The sequence below is a fragment of the Zingiber officinale genome, chromosome 7B (assembly GCF_018446385.1).
Source record: "Zingiber officinale cultivar Zhangliang chromosome 7B, Zo_v1.1, whole genome shotgun sequence".
Classification (NCBI taxonomy): Eukaryota; Viridiplantae; Streptophyta; class Magnoliopsida; order Zingiberales; family Zingiberaceae; genus Zingiber; species Zingiber officinale.
Genome location: NC_055999.1, coordinates 45,269,199 through 45,278,817, shown reverse-complemented (window position 1 = coordinate 45,278,817; position 9,619 = coordinate 45,269,199).

Genomic DNA, 9,619 nt, shown 5'->3' with positions numbered 1-9,619 from the left:
TGCCAACGTTATAAGAACCTATAGGGTCACACACAAAGGGTAATTAGATGGAGATTAGGTTCATTTGATGAACCTAAAGGATTAGGTTCATGTAATGAACCAAATTGGATTAAGAGTAATCTAAATTGAGCTAATTGAGTTGGACTCAATTTGGTTCATGTGTTAAGTGAGTCTAATTTGGACTTAGACTTATTTAATTAATTTAATTCAATGAATCGATATTCATTAAATTAAAATTGACTTGAACCAATGGTTAGATTAGATCAACCAAGGGAGAGAAGTGGTCAAGTTTGACTTGACTTAAGTAGGAAGATGAAGAGTCAAGTTTTGACTTGACTTTGACTTGACCAATGCCACATCATCAATGCTTCTTCATTTGGTCAAGTTTGACTTGACCAAATGCCACCTCATGGAAGAGATCAAGAGACTTGACTCTTGATATTCCATGGGAGTTTATAAGCCTAAAGTGGCCGGCCACTTAGGAGTTACACAAGGTGAGAATTCATTCTCATTCATTTCTTCTTCTTCCTCTCCTTCCTTTTTCTCTCCCTCTCCTCCTCCTTGGCCGAGACCTTCAAAGGTTCTAGCACACCTTTTGTTTGGTTTCTCCATCTCTTGCTTGTGTGGATACACATAGAGGAGTATCTACTTTGATACTCTCGAGATCCGGTGAACCGTGGACGAGCGGGATTAAGCGAAGGGCTTCGCATCAAGGGTAAATTCTTATCTTGTAGATCTAAAGTAGATCTAGGCTTAGAAAACTCGTACGTGAAAGTTTTATGAAATTTTATTTCTTCGCACGGATCCGTGGCATGGGAATTTCGGGGTTTCCGCAACGTAAAAAGTGGTTTTTGCGGCCCGAAAAACCCAACAGTGGTATTAGAGCCACGTGTGAAGCGCGTACGAGTTTTAATTTGTTTTTTTATGAAAATTACAGATCTGTGAATTTCTATAAGTTTGTGATTTTTATAGATTTTATGGGTAATTTTCTCGTAGAAGCGAAGCACAAGTGTTTAGACACTTGTAGGCTTCGACTACCGAGAAAATAATTCTGAAACGGCAAGGTTTCGCCCCAAATCATTTTGGGACAGAGGAATAAGGTGTTGTAGGATCGCTTAGGAACACTCGCGATGGTTATATCGCGGGTAGGGGTGCTGCCCCTGACCCGCAAGGGGCTTCGTTCTGTGATTGCACCCGAAAATCGCTAAACGGGACCGCCGGGAATTTTTACTCATAAAAATTATAAAAATTATAAGAAAAATTACAGAAATATATAGAAATTACATAATTTAGAATTATGTATTATTTTTTGATGGTCATGACCCAAAAGATCCAATTTGATTAGATGTTATGTGTTGTAATTCATAATATGGCCTACGTGTTGTCATGTGATTGTGCGTGTTGTAATTTGATACGTGACCTGCGCGTCGTGCCTTTCTATTTATTTATTCCTATTGTAAATAGTTTAGACTTGAATGTAACTTGAGTTTCACTTTTGTAATGTACAAAATGGAGAGGTGGAAGGTCCACTTGAGACGGAGTTACGAGGAGGGCGCGAGCAACACAAGGTGGTCAAAGGAAGGAGCTTGAGAAGATGTTGACCTTAGGTTGACCATCCGATCTTCTCATTGGCTTGAGAAGATCGTAGTAGGGCCATGACTAATCACAAAATATTTAATTAATTGCTTGTGTGTGTATATGTGATGCATGCTAGATTAGTAATTAATTAGTGCCTTAACGATTAGATTAGATCTAAGTCGCGCACATGATGCACCTCCACGATTAGATTAGATCTAAATCGAGTATATGATATGTATCGTCGATTAGATTAGATCTCAATCGCGTCAACTCAAAAATGTTTACCATGCCGTGATACCTATCACTACCTCGATCGCATGTTGTTGTTGAATCTGCCAAAGCAGAGCAACACATATTATCTTGGTAGGGTACGGAGGGACAATCTTGGTCCCGCCTATCAACGCATGGGTGAGTAAAACTCAATTAGATTGAGTAACTAGTTAACTCAATTGGATCGAGTTTAACTGTAGGCATTTTCCAATGGTTGGTAGATAGGTCAAAATCACGTTTATATTAACTCTTGGGCGTATTAGCCAAAGCTAACTCGAGTTTTAATATAAATGCGGATCTTGATCCTATAAACAAGAGTTGCATAGAGATGTAATTGGTAATTAGTTACCTACCGATCATACTAAGTCTTGGGCGATTTATCCAAAGCTAACTCAGGGCATAGTATGATGTGGATCTTGTCCCACATGAATTATAGAATTCAGTGTGAGCATCATTTAATTAAAGGCCTAATTAGATGATTAATAGAATGTGATATTTATTTTTCTACATTTTTATGTTGTAGATAACCATGACGTCAAACACGAACTCTTTCTCCCTGCATTCTATCCTTGATAAGGACAAGCTCAATGGAGCTAACTTCCTGGACTGGTACAGAAATTTGAGAATAGTTCTCACTCAGGAAAGAAAACTGTACGTCCTGGAGAAGCCCATTCCTGAGGCACCTCATGCCACTACCACGCGAGATGATCGTGATGCTTACAAGAAGCATCAAGATGACGCATTAGATGTGTCATGCCTTATGCTCACGACCATGAACTCTGAGCTTCAGAAGCAACACGAGTTGATGGACGCTTATGATATGATTGAACATCTTCGTCAACTATATCAAGGACAAGCGAGACACGAGAGATTCGAGATCTCTAAGGCACTATTTCAGTGCAAGATGCAAGATAGGACTCCCGTAGGCCCATATGTACTCAAAATGATTGGGCACATAGAAAACCTATAGAGGTTGGGATTCCCACTTAGCCAAGAGCTTGCCACTGACCTGATCTTGCAATCCTTGCCAGATAGCTATAGTCAATTCGTTCTAAATTATAACATGAACGAAATTGACAAGCCACTGCCCGAGCTACTTAGCATGTTGAGAACTGCTGAACTCAACCTTAAGAAGGTTAAGCCCAACTCTATTCTGATGGTTCAGAAACACAAGGGGCAAGGGTAAGCCCAAAGGTAAGGGAAAGTCCCAAGCCAAGGGTAAAGGCAAGGCACTGAAACCCAAAGGAGAGGTTGCCAAGGATGCTACCTGCTTCCACTACGGTCAGACCGGGCACTGGAAGAGGAATTGCAAAGTGTACCTGGAAGATCTTAAGAAGAAGAGAAGTGAGACTTCCACTCAGGTATATATGTTATAGAAGTTAATCTATCTATTTTTTCATCATGGGTATTAGATACCGGATGTGCTTCTCACATTTGTACTAATGTGCAGGTGCTGAGAAATAGCAGGACATTGACGAAGGGCAAGGTGGACCTACGAGTAGGCAATGGAGCACGGGTTACTGCTATTGCTGTAGGAACTTATTCTCTATCTCTCCCCTCAGGGCTTGTACTAGAATTGGATGATTGTTGTTATGTGCCTGCTTTGACTAAGAACATTATATTAGTTTCTTGTTTAGACAAGAAAGGCTTTTCATTTATAATAAAGAACAAATGTTATTCAGTTTATTTAAATGATATGTTCTATTGTAGTGCATCTCTGATGAACGAACTCTACATTTTAGACCTTGAAAACCCTATCTATAACATAAGTACCAAGAGGTTCAAGTCAAATGACATGAACCAAACCTATATCTGACACTGTCGCTTAGGTCATATAAATGACAAACACTTATCCCAGCTCCATAAAGATGGTTTGCTAGACTCATTTGATATTGAATCTTATGAGACATGTGAGTCATGCCTACTGGGCAAGATGACCAAGACTCCCTTTAGTGGACACAGCGATAGAGTGACTGACTTGTTAGGACTTATACATAGTGATGTATGTGGATCTTTCAATGTCGCTGCTAGGGGTGGTTATAGGTACTTCATTACATTTACTGATGATTTCAGTAGATATGGTTATGTGTATATGATGACACATAAGTCAGAATCCTTTGAAAAGTTCAAAGAATTCAAGAATGAAGTACAAAACCAGCTTGGCAAGAGTATTAAGATACTTCAATCAAATCGAGGTGGAGAATACCTTAGCCATGAGTTTTGTGACTATCTAGCTGAGTGTGGGATCTTATCCCAACTCACTCCTCCTGGAACACCACAGTGGAATGGTGTATCTGAAAGGAGGAATCGTACCTTATTAGATATGGTACGGTCTATGATGAGTCACACAGATCTTCCTATGTATCTTTGGGGCTATGCTCTAGACACAACAGTCTTCATTCTCAACCGAGTTCCATCTAAGGCTGTAATAAAGACACCATATAGGATATGGACTGGGAGAGATGCCCAGGTGTCTTTTATGAGGATTTGGGATTGTGAGGCTTACGTTTAACGTCAAGTCTCGGATAAATTGGGATCCAAATCCGATAAGTGCTATTTTATTGGATATCCCAAGGAAACGAAGAGATATTATTTCTACATTCCCAATCAACACAATATAGTTGTGGCTAAGACTGAAATATTTCTAGAAATGGATTTTGTTTCTAGAAAAACTAGTGGGAGTACATTCGATCTTGAAGAAGTTCAAGATGTGAACCATAGCACTGAAGCCTCGATGGAAGTTGAACTGGAACCACAAAGTGTTGTGGATGATGTTGTTCCACAAAGAGTTGAGGAACAACAACCAGTTCAAGTAGACCTACCTCTTCGCAGGTCTGATAGGGTACGTCGTCAGCCTGAGAGATATTCATTTCTCTTGTCTGACCATGATGACGTTGTGCTCATTGAGGATGAGCCTACCTCCTATCAGGAAGTTGTGATGAGACCAGATTCCGAGAAATGGCTAGAGGCCATGAGATTCGAGATGGAATCCATGTACACTAACCAAGTATGGACTTTGGTTGATCCAACTGAAGGGGTCAAACCCATTGGGTGTAAGTGGGTCTTTAAGAGAAAGACTGACATGGATAGACTCATTTATAAGGGTCGCTTGGTAGCTAAAGGTTTCAAGCAAATTCATGATATTGACTATGATAAAACCTTTTCTCCAGTAGCGATGTTTAAGTCCATTCGGATCATGCTTGCTATTGCAGCATACCATGATTATGAGATCTAGCAGATGGATGTCAAAACCGCGTTTCTGAATGGAAACCTGCTCGAGGATGTGCATATGACACAACCTGAGGGTTTTGTAGATTCACAGCATACTAGCAGAGTATGCAAGCTACATAGGTCCATTTATAGACTAAAGCAAGCTTCTCGGAGATGGAATCTTCGATTTGATAATGCAATCAAATAGTTTAGTTTCATCAAGAATGAAGATGAACTTTGTGTTTACAAGAAGGTTGTTGGGAGCACAGTTGTCTTCCTTATATTGTATGTGGATGACATACTACTCATTGGGAAAGACATCCCTTTGCTGCAGTCTGTCAAGACTTGGCTAGGGACTTGTTTCTCAATGAAGGACCTAGGTGAAGCATCCCGCATTCTAGGCATATAGATCTATAGAGATAGATCTATGAGATTGCTTGTGTAAAATACCGAAAAATGTCGAATAAGGATAAGTGAATTTTTCGAAATTTTTAGAAATTTTTCGGGAATTTTTCGGAGCTCGTAAGGACGAGTTTACGGGGATGAAAATGGGGTCGGAAAAGCCTGTTTAGGCTACCCCATTTTAACGAGGAAAAGTTTATTTATTTTATTTCCTTTTCCTTTTACTTTTATTTCCTTCGTTGATACTGTGCCGTTCCTTCTCCTCGACTCGTGCCTGCGCCTCACGCTATTTCTATCCTTTCTTCTTCCCAAAACCGACGGCGCCGGTTCCTTTTCTTCCCTCCTGCATACAATCGCCGGCCGAAGGAAGCCTCCAGCGAATTTCCTCCCATTCTTCTCCTCTCCTGCCCGGTGCTCTAGGATTTTTGTTTTCCCTCTGCCTCCCTTCTGCCGACACTGCCGAGCCCTAGATTGGATTCACCGGCCTCTCCGATCTCCTCTGTGCCAGCCATTGAGATTCCTCGCACCTCTCCCTCACGCTGCGCCACCGCTACTGGATTGCCGCCGTCGATCTCGCCGGTAGCCACCACCACGGACCTGTGCCCTAACCACCGCCATCTTCTCTACTCTTCTTTCGATTTGGATGCACGACGCCGAGAGCCGCTGCCTGGGCAGTGCACATCTGCAGGAGAGAAGTCTGGGGTAAGGTTGTTGGATTGAGCTTGATTAGATTACAAGGTTAATTGATAGATTGTTAAGTTCAGGCATCACCCCAATTTATGGCATGGTTCAATGGCTTTGTTCTTAACAGCACGCTGGCACCTGCACTTGGTCTTCCATTAAATCCACAAGAAGCAAAGGAAGCTGAGAAAGTTCTTAGTGCATTACTGTCATGTATAGATATCTTGGTTGAGTTGGGGAACATTTGATGTAGAGGGCAGCATCCTTTTACCCTGCTTCAGTTGGCATTGTACGCGGACAATCCATAGCTGCAACCACAGACTTTTCAGCAGCTAGATCTCTGGCAAATTAAGGTAAGTTGGCTTGGATATCATATTTACATAGCATGAGGTTTCAGAGTTGGATTTAATTTAGGTAGGAATTGGTACATACATAATTGCTTATGTGTTTGAATTAGGTGATTGATTATGTTGATGATTAATCATGTGTAAATGGAATTAAGTTGGATTCTTGATCTAGTGGTGGATTGAAGATTTGGTAACTAAATCATTGTATCGTTAGACTTTGTTTAGGTGGGATAATGGTTATGTGATAAGGGTTTTTCCCTAAATTGGTTTGGAGGATTTTATTTGGCTATTTTAAATTTATTTGAAGGTGGCTAAATAAAAATATATATATTGGTGATACAGGACTTTGACGCGAGACGAGTATCTCGATTTGTCGGACTGGACCATTTCGATTGGAGGCGGGTACTTTTGACTTTTTGTCTTTGATATGCTTAGTAATGAAATTAACATATTGCATCAATTGTGTTTCTTATCTGTTTCGGTTAATCACTACCCAAATCTTGATACATGTTTGATTGATTGATTTGTTTTGCATCCCATGTATACTTTACCTGTCTATACATGCTTATAGGGGTAGTGATATACCATGCTTCACCATGTTCAGGACCTAGGTTTTTATACCTTCTGTGTACCTTTGATTCGATATGATTCGTTGACCTAGGGTGCACTTTTCTATATATATGGATTAGGTCAGGATGTTTATATGGTTATTGCCATGCATCATTTGCATGATTGCATGCTGTGCGATAGTCCGCTCCATTATTGTTGAGCACATCGCCAGTTACATGGATCTGCACACACCACCACTCATGGGTTAGTGGTCGATTCAGCAGTGTGTGTTGCAGTAGGGATCTGTTAGGCACCGTTGGTCCGCTCATGGGTAGTGTGACACAACGAGTTATCCGGCAGGGATTCCTCCCCGTCATTGTGTACTGAGAGTGCGCTCCCCATCTATGATTTGGGGTAGGAGGATAGGTGTACTCCGACAGCATCCCGTCCACTCGGTCACTCATGGAGTAGTGACGACAGAGTGCAGTGGTCACAACCCTACCCACTCGGCCTCACTTTTGTATGAGATGATCGACTGGGGTGACCAGGGCGCATCATTGGCATCATATGCATGATGCATTTATTGCTTGTGTTTGTGGTTGCTGCATATTGTTTGGATACCTATGTTTGACATGCACACAGGATCCCTATACCACTCGGACTGTTTGACCTTATACTCAGGACCTGGTTAGTACAGTATTCTCCTGTTTACTTCAGATGCATTTTTATCTTTCTTATCAGGAGACTGTACGCATGATTAGTGCTAGGTGTTGTTTCTTTACTTTGCATATCAATTGTACCTGCTGAGTGTTGGACTCACCCCGCCTCCATTGTTGATATTTTCAGGTTGATGCTGTCAGGAGAGAGTTCCAGTTGCTGGTCCCTGCAGACCTCGAGGATGTGATTGGTTTTTTTTTTTCGTTTGGTTCCCTTTCTGTTCTAGACTATTTGAACTTGTTATGTTCTGGATTTATTTACTTATGGACATGGTATAGATTTTATTATATCGATGGATTTGGATTTGGTTTTTATTCTACTACATGCCTGCCTGGACGGCAGAAGAGGTGAGTTCGTCGGTCAGAGTATTATTTTACTGTTTAACTATCTTAACTGCGTGGTTGTGACAGCCAGAGGCTGAATAGATTATATATAACTGCGTGGTGATGTTTTATTTTGTTGTTATTATTCCAGCCGCCTGTGGCTGAGGTATTTGTGAGATGTAGAAAAGTTTCAGATTGTCCACCGTACAGGGGAGATGCTGCCGAAATTTTCTCGAACAGGGACTCCTCTGGGGGCGTGACAGCTTGGCCTAAGTCAGAGTACATACATTGACAAGGTATTACTTCGGTTTGCCATGCATAACTCCAAGAAGGGATTTTTGCCGATGTCACATGGTGTGAGTCTTTCGAAGACTCAAAGCCCCTCTTCTAGAGAGGAGAGAGACCGCATAGATCAGATCCCTTATGCTTCAGCCATAGGATCATCATGTACTCCATGCTATGTACTCGTCCTGATGTCTCGTATGCTTTGAGCATGACGAGCAGATACCAGTCAGATCCAGGTGAAAGTCACTAGATAGCGGTCAAGAATATTCTTAAGTACTTGAGAAGGACTAAAGAATATTTCTTGATATATGGAGGCGATGACGAGCTAGCTGTAAAGGGTTACAGTGATGCTAGCTTCCAAACTGATCAGGATGATTATCGATCGCAGTCAGGGTTCGTGTTTTACATAAATGGTGGTGCTGTGAGCGGGAAGCGTTCGAAGCAAGACACAGTAGCTGATTCTACAACAAAGGCCGAGTATATTGCTACATCAAAAGCAACAAAGGAGGCAGTTTGGATCCGTAAGTTCATTACTAAGCTTGGGGTGGTTCCTAGCATAGCTGATCCTATAGAGCTCTATTGTGACAACAATGGAGCAATAGCACAGGCCAAGAAACCTCACTCACACCAGCGGACCAAACATATACTACGGCGCTTCCATCTCATTCGAGAGATTATCGAGAGAGGAGATGTGAAGATTTGCAGAGTACCCACAAAGGCTAACATCACAGATTCCTTGACCAAGGCTATGACACAGAGAAAGCATGATGGTCACAGTAGGTCATTAGGCCTTAGAGCTTACACTGATTGGCACTAGTGCTAGTGGGAGATGATTAGTTAGAGCCCTAGAGCCAATCATTTGATGATTGTTGTATGGACTTATTGTATCATATTCTTGTATATAAATAAAGATATTTGTTTTTGGTTATTATACTAACTTGTATTGGTGCCAAATAACTAAGTATAATAGTATCCTTGAGTAGAAGGTTCTTACCTATATCAATCGATTGGTTGAATCGATAGTGAGATGATATAGGAGAACACTACTCTTAATCATTCCAAGTCATGTAGGACAATGTTAATGCAACAAGACTAGCATGTAGGTCAACTCGATGACTTGATTTCACAAGTCATGGATATGGAGATATCAAGTTGACACATGGGTATGCATTAGAGAATGTATACTGAATGACCCGCTGTGAGAAAGTATCATGGATCATTATATGAGTGTCATATACTTTCTCATCTGGCTATTAG